Genomic DNA, 15,887 nt, shown 5'->3' on the forward strand with positions numbered 1-15,887 from the left:
AGGCTCTGTTTCGGGGAAGCCTGTGGTTTCAGTTCTGTTCAGGCCTGGGGGCTGCGCTCTTGCCCAGGGGTGGGATCAGCCGGAGGAGGAGCTCCTCGCCTTCTATTCACCAGGCCAGAAAGTGCACTGGTCCAGGCAGGGTCCTCACTGCCCTGCCACCACCTCTGTGCTTACTGCTTCTTAGGGCAGAAAGTGAGAGCTCTGTGCTGACCCACCCGCGCACATGGAAGCAGCTGAGGTAGGCTCCGAGACATTCAGGGAATCTATGGTTTGATTTATGGCAGTGAATTCTGGATGAGGTAAGGCTGTTGATCTCGGTGGGACCCAGGTCCTCTCTGAAAAACAATGGCTTTAACTTCAAAAATAACAGTCAAACCAAAAGTCCCCTCCAGTGACCATTTTACATTAAAAGTCTGCCAAGGTTCCTTCTTAATTTCTACTGAAAGATTATGGGCCCTTGATCTAATTTCAGTCCAGTGGTCTAAAGTCAAACTTGGGGGGGGGGAGGTCTTTACAGTCCGTCCAATATTACGGAAAACAGACACAAAACACACACACACACACACACACACACTGACAAATACCTGAAAACAGACACAAAAAACAAACACACACTGACAAATGCCCGTCTTTTAATGGACAAACAAAAACCAACTAAGAAATGTAAAAAAGTCGGGGAAGTGCTTAAGTCTTCCAATCTAGGAAGACTACCAACTCTTCACTCTTGGAGTCCTTCCCCTCCCTCGGGGCATTGCCCAAGTGAGCAGCAGCCAGTGATTCCAGCACATCTGTGGTTCACATGCAGTGCCTCATCCCAAGGCAAAGGTCTCCCTTTCTCATGAGATGTAGCTGCTGCAAATTTCAGCACTGAACCTCACCGGCTCACAGAAATGTTTTTAGACAAAAAAATTTCACCTCCAAGTGGGTCTACGGAGATGTGGGTGGTCACGCCAATCCCAGGACGAGCCCCCAAATGAAAGACTCCAAGAGGAGTCCCTCGCTCAGGCCTCAGGACAATAGCGAACACCCAAGAACTTACGATAGACCAAGCTTGATGTAAACTACATGAGGCTTTATTTGGGGAAAGCCAGAGCTCTGGGGACAACACATATCCCACGCAGGGGTAGAGGAGTTGACCTCGAGGGGAAAGAGGTCCCAGTTTTTATACGCCATCAGGGGGGAAAGGAGAAGGGGAAGAGTAGGGGATTTCCAGATCTAAACAATGTCTATTCTCAAGAAATGGGTATGGGAGGGGTACAAGGAAAGAGTCTGGTGCAGGTGTAGCAACTCAGGATTGGCCAGGCTGTGATTGTTGGGGAGATTTTCTGACTCTTTCTCAGCAACCAATATTACAAACACCTGGCAATGGGCTTCATCAGTGGGCACACACATGGGTTCAAGGAATGGTCAAAACATTGGCAGACACACAGGTTCAAGGAGTGGCCAGAGCATTGTGCACCTCTATTTTTCTAAATCAGGGAAGCTAGTTCTGCTAACAGTGACATCTATCTTGCCAATTTCACGGCTTCTGTGACCTTTTACATTCTGTCAGGATCTTTCAAAAGTAACTCAGACCCAAAAGGACATGCATGGTACATACTCTCTAATAAGTAGATATTATCCATAAAAGCACATAATACATAGGTTACAATCCAAAGAACTCAAGAAGGTTAACAATAAGAAAATACATCAACCCAGTTTGGAAGGGAGAACAAAGCAATCTCAGGGGTGGGGGGCAGAGAGACAGAGAGGAACTTGTGTGGGAGAGGAGACAGGGAAGGGAATGTGGAAACATGATCATAATTGAAGTGGGGCTTAAGACACAGTATTGAAGCCTAGAGGGCCAGCAGAAAGAATGGAAACAGGCAAATTCAGGAGGTAGGGGGTGGGAGAACACTCCAGAATGTACCAGAGACCTGGAAGGTGAAAGACACTCAGGACTCAGATGGAGGGAACTTAGATGAAATTCTCAACAGTGGAGAGAAGGAACTTGTAGAGTCCACCTCCAGTAGAATGACAGGGCATCAAGTGGAGGAATGGTGTTGCCATCCCACAGTCAAAAACTGTGTTTCAGAATTCTCCCTGTCTAAAGGAAATGAAGGAACAAAAATGGAGAACAGACTGAGGGAAAAGAGGTCCAGTGACCAGCCCAAATTGGTATCCAGCTGAAGGGGAAATTCCAAAGCCTGACACTATTACTGATGTTATGGTGTGCTTACACACAGAAGCCAGCATGGCTGCCCTCTGAGAGGCCCAACAAGCAATTGAAAGAGTCAGATGCAGTTAGAGTGAACCAAAGGACAGAAGCTGGGGCCCCTGTGGTTGAATTAGGGAAAGGCTGGAAGAAGCTGAGGAAGAGGGTGACCCCATAGGAACACCGGCAGTCTCAAACAAACTGGGCCCCCAAGATCTCTCAGGCAATGAGCCACAATTTAGGCAGCATACACTAACTGATATGAGCTTCCCAACATATATACAGCAGGGTACAGCATGGTGTGGCCTCAGTGAAGAAGATGTATCTAACCCCCGAAACACTTGAGTCCCCATGGAGTAGGGTGGGGAGGGATGTTGCAATATCTTCATGGAGATGTGGAAGGAGGAATGGGGTAAGGAACTGTCAGAGGGCAGACTGTCAGAGGATGCCTCACTCCTGTGTGTTCTCATTCCACATCCTGATACTACTTAACTATCTCCAGTTTGTACAGATGGAGGAAAAAAATGCAGAAGAGACCAAGACATCCAGTTGGCCTCAGTAGAGCCCACCCTGCTGATATCAACTTGCCTTCAACAGACTCTTTGCCCAGCTTCTAGAATACAGGCTTCATGAGGAGACACCAGAGGGGTGATATTCAAGAGAACAGGGTCCTAGCTGATAAGATCAAAGTTCAGGATCATGATGGGGTTCATCCCCATGTAGAGAGCCAGAGTATAAAATCTAGGGCCATTCGCCTGGCAGAAAGGCTTGAAGAAGTAAGGCCTTGGATCCTGAGCTCAATAAAGCTCAAGGATACATCCAAGTCTAGGATAGCAGAAAAAGGAGAGGCTACTTCTAAAAGCTATTGGAAGAACACCTTATTTAATGATTTACCAGAAAGAAACCTCAGCAAAAAAGACAGTGGTCAAGGGGATTCTTTAAGGATTGATCACCCCACACCAGATGCTGAGCAGACAAAAGGATTAACAATTAAAATGGTCATCCACAGGATGATATCTGCACTGAAATCCCTTGTGGATGTTCTGTTCCAGATCTTGGAGGACACTGAAGGGGGCCCATCAGAGGTACAAGGGTGTGAAGTGGAATCACTGACACCCCAGCTGACATCCCACTCTTCTGAGAGTCTGTATGACACAAACTATAGCAGACTGGCAAGCAGGAGGAGCTGTGGCCATTCCAGCCCTGAGGTGCATAACTATTCTTTCACATATGGAGGAATGGGAGACAAACTGAAGTCAGGGCTTAAAGCCCAAAGAGCCTGTGACCCATATATGAACCAAGAGAAGAGAGGGATGTGCTTTGACCAGCTCCACATGCCCAAGGGAAAGAATTTCCATTTGAGTACAGGAGAATTGGAGCCAAACAGGAGCCAGGTCTTGCTGCCCAGCAAGCCTCTGACTCCAGGTATACCTTACCAGAATAGGTTAAGGAGCAGGTGGCTCAGGCCATCCATGCCTTCCCACACCAGGATCTTCTAGAAGATGTCCCATCTTGACAGCCATTGTCCTGGTAATAAACTTGGTTTTCTCCCTATAAGGAAACTCTTTCTTTCTGGAGCTCTTCCTTGCCTGCTCATGGCTCCTTCCCGGACAGGAGCTGCTTCTTCCTTCCTGCTATTGTCGTTTAGCACTGTGGTTTCTGTCCTACAGTGATGGAGCAAAGGAAGGTCAGCATTGCATCTGCCTCCATGCACTTTATGGAGAGACATAGTAGGTGGGAAGGCACAGTCACTTACAGGCGTCATTCTCATACTGTCCCATCAATGTGCAGTTAGTATTAATCTTTCTGTCATAACAGAGACAACAAAAGGCTACACATTTTCCTGGATGACCCAGCTGTCTGAGATATCCACCCAGGTCTGTGGCCCAATGTTTTCTCTTTGCTGCCCCACCTTGATATATTTGTCACTGTACAGAATGATGTGCAGAGACAACAATCACAAAGTTTAATCCCCAGGTGCAAGATAGGAGAATATCTATCTGCATGAGTAGGACAGGAACAGAGAATACCTATCCCAGGAGACCCTACTCAACTTGAAGCAACCTGAGCCCTTATCAACACTTACCTAAGCCTGGGTGATAGGGCAGTGACTGTCCATAGTCTGCCTTCCTCTCTGATGAGAGCAGGGTCCAGAGTAAATCCCCATAGTCTGCCTTTCTCTCTGACAAGAGCAGGATCCAGAGTAGATCCTGCAGTGTTTGACCATGGGTGGTTACTGAGGGCCATATCACACAGGCCTGTCCAGAAACACAGCAAAGCCTGCAGAGAAACCAGAGACATCCCATTGAGTCCACTCAGTGTCCTCCCTGAAGACCTGGATCCATCCTGCCCAGGCCATCACCTTGCTGATATGAGGACGGTTTATTTAATAATAAATATTTGATTGACACACCTGTATTACAATTATAGACACACTTTAGGTCCTGTGAAATTTTTCTTGGTTCAAAACTTTGGTTGTGAATGCATGAAGTTTAAAGCCCCCCTGCTTTTCATCACAAAGGCAGCCTCCTGCTGTGTGGGCCAGAGAAACCTTGTTCAGTTCATGGTAGCCCTGGCAATCCACAGACCCAGGGTAGAAGAGGGCATTGGCACTGGACAGTCGGGGTCATCAAGGTCAGAATATGCTTCTAGGAACATATTCAGGGAAACACACACAGCCCTGAGACCACCCAACCTCAGGTTGTGAGCTATCCTGAGAGACAACCATCTCTCATACACTGCTATATATCAGGATTTGCCAGATGCCCCATCCCCCTGTCATTAAATCCCCAAGTATACTGCTAGGTACCAGGCAGTGCTGGACTTCTCTTCCCCCATCGCTGTAGCCCAAAATACACTAGTTGTTGTTCCTCCCACTGGATACCCACAATCACATTGCTGCCATATATCCCAGGCTATTTATAGGCACTGAGGGTCATCCCAAGCCACCTCTGCACTTACCGTTTATGAACCAGACCTTGCTGAATCAGTTCCCTCTCTGGCCACCAATTAACATACAATGCTAGGTATGAGGTCTTAGTAGACATACACCCACTTAGTCAATTTGCATATACTGATAGTTCTCATATTCTACCTGACAGGCTACCCTGGCAATCCCCATGCCATGATCACAGCCTATGACTTAAACTCTCTAGATGAACAGGAACCAGACGCTGCATAGCCCAGAGTCCTAGGGTAAAACAAAATATCACTACACCCCTCCCCCAAATCAGGGAAATGAATCTGAATGATATTCAGCTATTTTCATGGACTGGTTCAATTGTCATCAGAGAAGCTGACCCTTGCAGGCTTTGGGCAAGGATGCAGAGACCCACAGCCAAAGATTAGGCACAGAGATGGCCCAAATTGAAGGTTTCCATCAGATTTCTCCCCTTGGAGCTAAGGAAATCCCATGGAAATGGTGGGTGAGCAACTATGAGAGAGGGGGCAGGGTCAAAGGAACCAGGAGAGCATAGCTCTGGATCAATTAGTCATGGCTGTGGACTGGGTGGTCACAGAGACTGGAGCAGCAATCTTGGTGCATGTAAGGGCCTGCACTAGGTCATATTCATATATGTAACAATTGTTGGCTTAGGATTTGGCAGGCTGGTTCATAAGAGTGGAAGTAGGGGTATGTATCACTCTTGTCACTGATCCTAGGACCTTTTTCCACCTACTAAGTTGCTTCAGCCAACCTCGATGGGATGGTTTGTGGCTGTGGTATGTTTGGTTGATAACCCTGGGAGGCCTCTTCTTTTCTGGGGGGACTTGGGGGCTTAACCTGTGGGACACAGGAGCTAAGAGGGAACTGAGAGGAGTGCAGGGAGGCGAAGCTGAGGTGAGAATGTATTGTATAATAGAAGAATACATAATTTTTAAAAAAATACAAATGAATAACCATCTATACTATAAACAAAAAGAAACAAGATGGCTTCAATATTACAACATCATTGGTAAACTGGGCACTTAAATGAAGAATTAACAAACTTTACACATAAAGTATACTAAAAGTTACAAAGGACATAATAGATGTGTACAGAATAGTCTATTAATAAGACAAAGGGACACATTACTCTAAATAGCCGATGCAATCTATACAAGGCAGAGGATGGCCTTGTTGGCATCAGTGGGTGGAGATGCCCCTGTGCCTGAGGATGTTTGAGGAACCAATGTAAAGGAATGCCAGGGCAGGAAGATGGGAGTGAGTGGGTGGGTGGGTGAGAAACCTCATAGAACCAGGGGGAGGATGGGATATTGGGTTTCTTTTGGGGAGACCAAGAAGGATGAAAACATTTGAAATATAAATAAAGAAAATATCTAATAAAAAACGATAAAGAACAACAAAACAAGACAAAGGTAAACATTCCTAAAACAGCCCAAGGTATCTCTATAAGAGTCATATTCTAGGCCACACTAAAGCCTTAATAATTAGGAAAAAAGGGAAGTAATTTCATGTATCATGCCAAAGAACAGAAGAATCAAAGCAGAGCCAGTAACAGGAGAAGTTACACAAGTTAGTAGAGAATGACCATGAACCTCTTCAATGACCAGAAAGCTGTGGACAAAAATCTTACGGGCACAATCTTAAAATTCTATAACCAAAGGAAAGTAAAGACAGTTTATAAGAACCTTTGGTATATAGCTAAGCCACTTCCAAAGGGAAATTTTGTAGCAATGTGTGCATGCCTTAACAGCAACAACAACAAAAACAACAGAAAGGAAAAACCCAGCACAATCTCAAACAAATGACCTAATGATGCATCCTAAGCTCTTAGAAAAACAAAGCAAGCTGCCACCCTCTACAAGTGGTACATGGCAAGAAACAATAGAGACTGGGGCAGAAACAAATGTAATAGATACTAAAGGAATATTATAAACATTAAGCTAAACAATAGTTAGTTCTTTGGAAAATACATAGGATCGAAAACCTACTCAAAGTAATCAAAGATGTAGAGTCCCAGACAACAAAATTAGAGATGACAGGACAGATGCTATAACAGATTCTGATGAAATCTAGAGGATTATTGGGGGTGGGGATTTGTTGAAGACACATATAGGAAAAAAATTTGAGAATGTGGAATAAATAGAAAATCCACTATGACATATCAAAATAATTAGGAACCAAGAATGGTGGAACATGCCTTAAATATCAGTAGTAGTTCGGATGCAAACAAGGCCAGTCTCTGTGAATGTGACCACATCCTGGTTTACATAGTGAGTTCCAAACCAAACAGTCCTCCATGTTCCACAGTGAAATCCTGTCTGATAAAAAAGAAAAAGACTGGAGAGATATTTCAGTGGTGAAGACTACTTACACTTCCTGTTCTTGTATAACACTCAGATTCTATCACCCACGTCAAACAGCTCTCAATTGCTGTGATTCCAGCAGGAAGGACACCAGTTATCCCTTCTAGACTCTGTGTGTTCCCACACACACATACATACCCACACAGCCACATAGATACACATAGTTTAACATGATTAAATGATGGGAATTCCTAACAAATTCTGAATTGACAGAACATTGTTGAATGAAATAAAGGCTTTATATGATAGACATAGTGCCTACATTATATCAAACACAGCAAAACTGAGAGTATGTCCCTTAAAATTTGCAGTGTGACAAGGATGTCTGCTCTCTGCATTCTTATCCACTAAGAGCCAAAGGACAAAGCAATGACTTTAAATCTAAATATATGAAGGGGATACAGGTCTTTAGAGAAGAAATTAATAAATCAATTAAGAAATATAAAAAAGCACAATCAAGCATGTGAAAGAAATGCTTAAAATTGCTCAAGATCTGAAAATGGAAACAGAAGTAATAAAGAAAAAAAAAACTGAGTGAATCATGGAGCTTGAAAAAAAGGGGAAAAATAGGAACTAAATATGGAAGCATCACCAACAGAATATAAGAGATGAAAGTGAGGAATTCAGGTATAGAATATATGATATGAAGAAATCAATGGATCAAAGAAAATGCTAGATCTAAAAAGTTCATGACACAAAACATTGAAAATAACTGGGACATGACGAAAGGACCAAACCTTAAAAAAAAAAAAAAAAAAACAAACCAAACAAACAAACAAACAAAAATCCCAGGAACAGAAGAAGGAGAAAATTCCCAGCTATAAGACCCAGGAAATACTTTCAACAAAATCATAGAAGAAAATTTCACCAACCTAAAGAAAGCTATGCCTATCAACATACAGGAAGCATACAGAACACAAAATAGATTGGACCAGAAAAGAAAATTCTCCTACCACACAATAATCAAAGCACTAAAATGTACAGAACAACCAAAAAAAGAGTATTAGAAGTTTCAAGAGAAAAATTCCAAGTATCATAAAATGTGTGTTTTATCACAATTATACCAAATTTCTCAACAGAGAATTTAAAGGCCATTGAGCCTTGGAAGATGTCTTGCAAATTTAAAATAGCAAAGACTTCTTCCCAGAGTACAATGGTCAGAAAAACTTTCAATCAACTTAGAAAAAGAAAACAAGATATTCCATGAAACAACCAAATTTAAACAATATCGATCCACAAATAGAGCCATATGGAAGATATGAGAAAGAAAAGTCTAACCCAAGGAGCCTAACTACACCCAAGAAAGCATAGGAAATAATAACACAAAAGCAGCAAACTACAGGAAGGGAAGTACCTGATTGTGTGTGTGTGTGTGCCTGCACATACACACACACACACACACACACACACACACACACACACACATTCTACCATCACCAAAGTCAAAATAACAGGAATTAACAGATATGAGTCATTAATATCTCTCAACATCAATGGACTCAATTCCACAATAAAAAGAAAGAGACTAACAAAATAGATGTTAAAACAGAATCCATCATTCTGGTGCATAACAAAAACACACCTCAGCAACAAAGTGTAAAGATATTACGTTTGGGATAGCACTGGAAATGTAAATGAAGAAAATACCTAATTTAAAAAAAACTAAAATAAAAAAAAAAGATATTACCAAAGAGTAAAGGGCTAGACAAGGGTTCTCCAAGCAAGCACATCTAATAAGCAAGCTGAAATAGCAACTCGAATATCTAGTGAAATAGAAATTCAACCAAAATAATCAAAAGAGAGGGGAAGGACAATTCATAATACCCTCTTAATTAGTGTCATGGAGTTGAAAGGGTAGAAGAGAAAGGGTTGGAGAAGGTTGGAAAGAGAAAAACATTCCAAGTCTAGCTACAGACAGGAGAGGGGAACTCTCTAGAAAGAGGATCACCTCAGTCTGCAGCAAATGTCATGTAGAGCAGAGGTGACAGTGCCCCTGAGGTGTCTGCTTCAAGTTCTCAGACCATCTGGAGAGTGGCATAGAGCTCACTAAGAATGACCATGTTCCCTGGACAGACTGTATTTCTGAGTTGGTGAGGACGCATGACAAGCTATGAAGCACACCATCTTTCTTTCCTGTGCTCAAGTGTTTGCTTTGTCTGTGTTGAACTGATGTGAAGGAGGTGATGAGACCCTGGTCCTCAGATCAGGGATTGAGTCACATCACTCCTCTGAGGTAGTGAGTATCACCTAACAGCCCAGAGTCAGCAACAATCCCGAAGAAAGAACTCAAGGTCCACAGAGAAGCCCACTGTGTCAATAACTAAGAACCTGATGGACAAAAGCAGAAACCTTCCAGGGGGAAAGGTAAAGTGTAAACTTCTTGTTTCTTTGGAGACTCGGGTTATACTTATGTTTTGATGGGGCAGACAGGTCAAAGAATGCTTGGCTGAAGCAGACACTAGTGAAAGGATGTTTGCTATAGCAAACATGAGAAACGACGCATGATGTTTAGAAGGGACATTGATATCACCACCCAGACATTGGTAGCTCCAGCTTTGCTTCACCCAGCACTGCCTTGCTCGAATTTGTTGACAGCAAGCATGCACTGGTTCACATTATATTGCATTGCTGAGCTTTGTCTGGGGAGTCTTCTTAGAGAGAAACTCACCAAAGAACTTCTTCTGGGCACTGCTAGTGACAATTATTGCTGCTAATTTGGACTCAGGTTCCATCTGCGATCCATAGAGTTTCTTCTGCATTCAACTGCCTCTGCTGATTCATGGTTGGGGTCTGCCCAGTGGACTGTTCTACAGGAGCTGATTGCTGTATGGTGTTTGCTAGAGGACTGGACTGAGAACAACAAACATTGGAATTGCATAAAAGAACTATCTCTAAGCACGTATGCTCTCACCATAACCTAATAGCCTTTCTTTTCTACTACCTCTGGTGGGTTATGGGCTACAGGGGAGGCTAAAGCCATTTTAAAGAAGGTTACACAAAACATATGCCGACACAGAGAAAAACTGGGACTCAGAAAAAAGGAACAACACATAGATAGAGATCTATTTTTGTCTGATTTAGCATCAGGACTTGGAAGGGGTAAGAAGGGAAAGGAGGCAAGAGGGGCTCCAGGGCTGGAGGCTGGGGAGGGGCAGTGGTACCCTCTTTTCTGCCAGGAGACCTTCATGATGAGGAGGCCACACCTGTGTGATGTGGACTGAGATTTCCTGACACATATCAACCTGCACCCTATGACTCAGTAGCCTGAGAGCTGCTCTGCTGTTCAGAAGATGGAGAATTTTCTCCCAATCATGAATAGCGTTAGTGACTCATGGATGGGCCCCAGTTTTATGGACATAGCAATGGACATGGGCATTGCCTTTGTGTGTGGAGTGGGGCTCTTTTACCTACTAATCCCATTCCTGAACGAGTACCCAGTGTCTCCACCATCTGGGAGCAAAAGGGACATCCCCAAGGTGAGGAGAACCTTGGTTAATACAGAGTGGAGCAGCATTCTGTTCTTCATGATTGTTACTCTAATGTTTTTTAGAAAATGAGGAGTAGTGGGAATTTTTGTTATTTTTTTTAAACACAAATATAAGAATATGGTTTTTTTAAATGTCAGGTGTGGGAAATGGGGCAGCTTCATATTGTCAACAGCATCTGACTATGATTTGTCTCATATACAAACAGGGGTGTGATTTAATCAGCGGCAGATAATTTCCATGTTTTTGCAACATTTGGAATACTGAGGAATTTTTAGAAGATATGTACGTGCTAGGCCCTTGAAAGGCCTTGTGTGTTATCCATTGTTGTTTTCTACTGAGTGCTGGTGTTTGGGCTTTGATAAGTTGTGGTGTGCACAGAAGAAAGAAGAAGAAGATATCCTGGATATCCTGAGAGTAAATCTCAAATGTTCCCCAAGGAACTAAACTTCCCTAGTCAGCAGAAAATAGTCTAACAGTAATGTCTACCCCTTTCCCTCTATCCATTTTTCCCCCTATCAAGTGTTAGGGGATAGAATGGGTGGAAAAAAAGGGTGAAGAAAGATGGAAGGGAGATGAACCTACAAACTAGCTAAATTCTAGCTACAGACAAGTGAGGGGAAATCTCCAGAGACTGAAGGAGCAATCAGGTAGTGTAGAGATGAGAGTGTCACTGAGTTGTCTTCCTGAATTTCTCAGGTCAACTGTACAGGGTGACAGGACAGTAAGGACGACCAAGTCTCCATGAAGACACTGCATTACTGAATTGGTGAGAGAACAGGAGGAACTATAGGAATGTTCATTTGCCCTTTTCTCAGGTGCTTGCTTTTGTGTATGCAAAGCTGATGTGAAGCAGGTGATGAGAGCAAGGGCCTCAGACAAGGGCTTCAGTCTCCTCTGCTCTGAGGAAGCAGATATCACCTGACAGCCCAGAGTCAGCTACAGAGCTCAGCCTTGGGTAGGATCATGTCTGAGGAACATTGGCTGGGGACATCCCTGGTAACTGTGGCATAGACAATGCCTACTTCTATTTTCACAATGAGGCTAAAAAGAAGGTGTTTATGCACAGTATGAGTGAGTCAAGGATGGATGAGAGACAGATCTCCCAGGGAAATAGAGACTTCATGACATCCATGGTCACAGAGAGAAGGCAGCTTGTCTGCCAGAGAGAGGAAGAAGGGATTCTGGCTCATTTGTGTTCTTTCTAATTGGCAGGATGTGGGAGGGGGCAGAGCAACACCAAGAGAAAACTGCTGCTGTAAAAGGTAGGTTTCTGCTTTCCTGTAGAGAGGAATTCCAGCCAGCCTGCCCTTCAGTGAAGAGGGTCAGGATGAGAGCCATGCTCCCTGAGGACATCAGATACAGGAAGGAAGACGGGGATGCTGGGAAGAAAATCAGCATCTAGGAATCGGCAGTTTGTGTGATAGAAAGAAGCTGTTGTTGGCTGGGCTGGGAGCTACACAAGGGAGTGTGATTCAAGGCACTGGAATAGTGATATGGGTCTGTATGTGAGATTCCCAGGTCCTTCTGAAAGCAGATAGCTTCAATTCTCCCAGCTGCGGTTTCTTTGAGATAACTGATCCTGTGGATTTGCACTCTTGTAAGGGGGATGACTGGAGTGGGCAGAGGGAGGTGCAAGGAAAGTGTAAATAAAAAGTTGAAGCCCCCCATTCCCCTTACAAATATTCAGTGTTCTGTTGTTGCACTATGTTGATTGAGCATTAGAGTCCTAGCATGGGTAGTCCTAAGAGAGAAGCCTCATTCCTGTTTGGTCTCCTTCCTCTTGGTCATCCTACTTAATTGTCTCCAGGCTGTAGAGATGGAGGAAAAAATGTGGAAGAGACCAAGACTCCATCACAACCTTCGGAAATGTAAAAAGGCTTTGTCTTATGGAATTTTCATACCAGAATGAGAGCCTAGGGTCTGGGCATCTTCCTTCTGAATTTGCTGTGCAGGGTGGGATTTGAAGATATCTTGGTTTGATGTGAGACTAAGGGACATGGGACATGTAGACAATGGAGGGACTATAAAGCTTAAGGCGCCATATTTACACAGACTTGGACTGGTTGATCCACCGCTTGGGGCTGATGATTTTGTCTGCTGTCTTTTGCAGTCCCACCAAACAACGTCCTGAGCTCCCACTATATCCCTTTTGGAAACCTAGTCAAAAAATGGATAATATTCATCTCTCTCAGCTGTTATTTTATCTCAAGTTCTTGGAGCATCTAATACAGACAAAATTTAACTGAGTTTTCTGGGCTATAAGGGCTGTGTTTTTGAAAGACTCCGAAAGGAGCCCCTCACTCAGGCCTCAGGACAATAGCAGACACCCAAGATCTCACGACAGACTGAGCTTGTTGCAAACCACATGAGGCTTTATTTGTGGAAAGCCAGAGCTCTGGGGACGACTCCTATCCCATGCAGGGGTAGAGGAGTCGACCTCGAGGGGAGAGAGGTCCCAGTTTTTATAGGCCCTCAGGGCAGAAAGGAGAAGGGGGGAGAAGGGAATTCCAGATCTAAACAATATCTATTCTAAAATGATTGATTCCTCAAGAAATGGGTATGGGAGGGAAACAAGGAAAGAATCTAATGAAGGTGCAGTAATGGGCACACACCTGGTCAGAACATTGGCAGACAAACAGGTTCAAGGAGTGGCCAGAGCATTGTGTACCTCTATTTTACTAAATCAGTTAAGCTAGTTCTGCTAACACTGACGTCTATCTTGCCAATTTCAGGGCTTCTGTGTCCTTTTACATTCTGCCAGGATCTTTCATTTTCAGAGTCAGTTGTGGCTACTGCGCAGATCTTCAGAAGCCATACCTCAAAAGAATGTAAATATCTGACTTTTTGTGATGCCTGTGGTCCTGCCCAAGCTCTATCCCAGGCACAAGGACGTCCACAGTTCTCCCAGGACCAGTCATTGCCTTATCAAATTGTGACAGCAAGCTTAGTAGGTGTGACACAAGAACTGTCCCATGCACCCTATCAGATCACCATGGACTAAGACTGATCTTCAATAACAAAATAAATAATAGAAAGCCAACACACACGTGGAAACTAAACAACACTCTTCTCAATGATACCTTGGTCAAGGAAGGAATAAAGAAAGAAATTAAGGACTTTCTGGAGTTTAATGAAAATGAAGCCACAACATACCCAAACTTATGGGACACACTGAAAGCATTTCTAAGAGGAAAACTCATAGCTCTGAGTGCCTCCAAAAAGAAACTAGAGAGAGCACACATTAGCAGCTTGACAACACACCTAAAAGCTCTAGAACGAAAGGAAGCAAATTCACCCAAGAGGAGTAGACGGCAAGAAATAATCAAACTCAGGGGTGAAATCAACCAAGTGGAAACAAGAAGAACAATTCAAAGAATCAACCAATCGAGGAGCTGGTTCTTTGAGAAAATCAACAAGATAGATAAACCCTTAGCCAGACTCACTAGAGGGCATAGGGAAAGTACTCTAATTAACAAATTCAGAAATGAAAAGGGAGACATAACAACAGACCCTGAAGAAATCCAAAACAACATCAGATCATTCTACAAAAGGCTATACTCAACAAAACTGGAGATCCTGGATGAAATGGACAAGTTTCTAGACAGATACCAGGTACCAAAGTTAAATCAAGATCAGGTTAATGATCTAAACAGTCCCATATCCCCTAAAGAAATAGAAGCAGTCATTAATAGTCTCCCAACCAAGAAAAGCCCAGGACCAGATGGGTTTAGTGCAGAGTTCTATCAAACCTTCAAAGAAGAACTAATCCCAGTTCTTCACAAACTATTCCACAAAATAGAATCAGAAGGTACTCTACCCAACTCATTCTATGAAGGCACAATTACTCTGATACCTAAACCACATAAAGACCCAACAAAAATAGAGAACTTCAGACCAATTTCCCTTATGAATATTGATGCAAAAATCCTCAATAAAGTTCTCGCTAACCGAATTCAAGAACACATCAAAACAATCATCCATCCTGACCAAGTATTATTCATCCCAGGGATGCAAGGATGGTTCAATATACGAAAATCCATCAATGTAATCCAGTATATAAACAAACTCAAAGACAAAAACCACATGATCATCTCGTTAGATGCTGAAAAAGCATTTGACAATATCCAACACCCATTCATGATAAAAGTCTTGGAAAGATCAGGAACTCAAGGCCCATACCTAACCATGATAAAAGCAATATACAGCAAACCAGTAGCCAACATCAAAGTAAATGGTGAGAAGCTGGAAGCAATCCCACTAAAATCAGGGACTAGACAAGGCTGCCCACTCTCTCCCTACCTATTCAACATTGTACTTGAAGTCCTAGCCAGAGCAATTAGACAACAAAAGGAGATCAAGGGGATACAAATCAGAAAAGAAGAAGTCAAAATATCGCTTTTTGCAGATGATATGATAGTATACATAAGTGACCCTAAAAATTCCACCAGAGAACTCCTAAGCCTGATAAATAGCTTCGGTGAAGTAGCTGGATATAAAATTAACTCAAGCAAGTCAATGGCCTTTCTGTACACAAAGGATAAACAAGCAGAGAAGGAAATTAGGGAAACAACACCCTTCTCAATAGTCACAAACAATATAAAATACCTTGGCGTGACTCTAACTAAGGAAGTGAAAGATCTGTATAACAAGAACTTCAAGTCCCTGAAGAAAGAAATTAAAGAAGATCTCAGAAGATGGAAAAACCTCCCATGCTCATGGATTGGCAGGATCAACATTGTAAAAATGGCTATCTTGCCAAAAGCAATCTACAGATTCAATGCAATCCCCATCAAAATTCCAACTCAATTCTTCAACGAATTGGAAAGGGCAATCTGCAAATTCATCTGGAACAACAAAAAACCTAGGATAGCAAAAACTCTTCTCAAGGATAAAAGAAC

The 15,887-nt window shown here is 43.1% G+C and overlaps 1 long non-coding RNA gene across 2 annotated transcripts in view; it reads right to left on the reverse strand.

Annotated features, from left to right (window-relative positions):
• Positions 1–1,127: 1,127 nt before the first annotated feature.
• LOC147000960 (uncharacterized) overlaps positions 1,128–15,887 on the reverse strand; it is a 49,294-nt gene continuing 34,534 nt past the window's right edge. For both annotated transcript variants that reach the window (XR_015045426.1, XR_015045425.1), the window contains exons 7-8: positions 4,281–4,474; positions 1,128–3,858 (exon numbers count right to left, since the gene is read on the reverse strand). This is a non-coding gene — a long non-coding RNA (uncharacterized LOC147000960). The remainder of the gene's footprint in view (positions 3,859–4,280; positions 4,475–15,887) is intronic.

Source organism: Mus caroli, unplaced genomic scaffold, assembly GCF_978045245.1.
Source record: "Mus caroli unplaced genomic scaffold, Mus_caroli_1 scaffold_15, whole genome shotgun sequence".
Taxonomy (NCBI): Eukaryota; Metazoa; Chordata; class Mammalia; order Rodentia; family Muridae; genus Mus; species Mus caroli.